Source organism: Salmo trutta, chromosome 1, assembly GCF_901001165.1.
Source record: "Salmo trutta chromosome 1, fSalTru1.1, whole genome shotgun sequence".
Classification (NCBI taxonomy): Eukaryota; Metazoa; Chordata; class Actinopteri; order Salmoniformes; family Salmonidae; genus Salmo; species Salmo trutta.
Window position 1 is genome coordinate 75087411 of NC_042957.1, and position 2186 is coordinate 75089596.

Genomic DNA, 2186 nt, shown 5'->3' on the forward strand with positions numbered 1-2186 from the left:
ATATATGCATTGTTTAGCTGTAATGGAATGTTCTATCCCCTATATTTGACTGTGATTGTCACGTCCTGACCCTTGTAAGAGGTAATTTTCTATAGTAGAGTGGTCAGGGCGTGACGGGGTGTTTTGGGTGGTTTTTCTATGTTGTCTATTTCTATGTTTATTTCTAGTTTGTCTATTTCTATGTTGGGGTTGTTTGGGTTGATCTCCAATTGGAGGCAGCTGATCCTCGTTACTTCTAATTGGAGGTCATATTTAAGTTGATGTTTGTCCCACCTGTTTTTGTGGGTGATTAATCTTTTGAGTAGTGTGTTTTCCGCTCTGCGTCACGGTTTGTTGTTTTTTGTGTTTCAAGTATTTAGTGTATTGCATTTAGTTTCACGGAATAAATAAAGATGTGGAACTACGAACACGCTGCATTTTGGTCCGATCACTTGAACAGCCGTGACAGTGATATGTGGTCTCATTTAGCTATCATAAGATGACTGCATTTACAGATGCCATCTTAATTTGACCCAGTTTCTCACAGCAGGAAAATAATCCTGCAGCAACAGGAAATGTGCATTAGTATGTAGATTATAATTAAGGGACATTTTTTGTAGGGGTTGGTACATTTTCATTAGGGCAAATCAAGTCTGACATTCTTAAGTGGAAATTACATCATTTAGAAGCCTTGTAGTGATATAATTTCTTTAAACAATAAAATCTAATTTACCTACATTTATAAACAACTGAAATATAGAGTTTTGGAATGAAACTGTTTTAAGTTTCCCCATCTGAACTCAGAGTAGATGAGCGATTGAATGTTTTTCTCTGTTTTGAAGTCCAATCAAGCAGGAGAGACCAGCATCCCCTGTACCCAGCTGTGTGTCCATGAAGAGTGACCGGTCTATGGAACTTACTCCTATAGACCTTTCTACTGAACAAAGGTAAGACGAACTCATGGCTCTTGGTCAGTGAGTTAAGCAACACTGTCTCGTTATTTCTCCTCCCATTTTCCCATTTATTTTTTGTTTTCATAATCCATAGGCTAATCCTTTTTTTCTATTTTCATAGTCCTAAAACAATATTAAATAAACGTTTGAATGTCACTGAGGGGCAACATTGTTACATCTAATGCCTCTTTGCCTGAGGTTGACGCTGCGCAGTTGTTTGTACACGTGTACACATGCATATATACACACACTCACAATCAAATGCACACATGTACACATTCACGGACAAACACACATACACACATGTAAATAGTGCCACACATGCACTCAGACGTATTCAGTTGGCCTTGCTGTTGTGATTTTTGTTGTCCTGGATGTTTTTTGTTTTCTGTTTCATTTGTCTTTCTATTTTGGTTATTTTGTTCATTTTGTTGGTCACTGGTTTGGGTCCCCATTTTGACCTTGTGGGAGATCTGTCGGGCGTTGACCCTGGTTGCTTCTGTGGGTCACTCTGGATGGGAGTCTGTTAGATAACTGTATTGTAAATGTTGAGTGGCTTCACTGCAAGTAGATTGTATGTTTCAATAACAATTAAATAAACAAAACATTCCCTCCCTGCGTGTGTGTGCTCCCCTTGGGTGTTTTGTCCACAGAAACCAACAGGAGAGATCAGAGTCAGAAATTCTCAGTGGTCTGTCTTCCCAGAGTTATCAAACAGACCTGGCCTCCATATTCAGTGTATGTATGTTTTTGTTTACCTCCAGTAAAGTTGATCTGTCAATCATTCATTAATGTGTTAATGAGAAAGCATTTCTTCTCTTGCTTAACTTATTTACTTTATTTATTTCAGTTGCTTGAAGAGAATATTAGGACATTTGTGAAGAACGAGCTGAAGAGGTTCAAGAAGACTCTCAGTCCAGAACTCCCAGAAGGCTTTGAGAGTCAGAAGCAGGATAAGGAAGAAGTGGATGCTGAAGATGAGAAGCAGGAGAGGAGTGCCAAAGAGGGGGCTCTGAAGATCCCAATGCACGTCCTGAGAAATTAACCAGAAGGAGCTTGCTGACACACTGGATAAAAGTAAGAGCTGTCTGCCTCATGTTGAAGGCTGTTTTATAACAAACACTTAAAAGCTATAGCTAAAGTACAGCTAAAGTAGCTGTGTAACTCAATGATATTGTAGCCTTAACACAACACCTAGTAACCTTGTCAAGTAGCAGAAGGGATGTGTTGTGTTGATTAATTTAGACAGAGAGA

At 39.0% G+C, this 2186-nt stretch overlaps 1 long non-coding RNA gene across 1 annotated transcript; it reads left to right on the top strand.

Annotated features, from left to right (window-relative positions):
• Positions 1–625: 625 nt before the first annotated feature.
• On the top strand, positions 626–1821 carry LOC115207775 (uncharacterized). The gene is made up of 3 exons (XR_003881057.1): positions 626–926; positions 1586–1670; positions 1783–1821. It is a non-coding gene; the product is annotated as an uncharacterized LOC115207775 (long non-coding RNA).
• Positions 1822–2186: the final 365 nt, after the last annotated feature.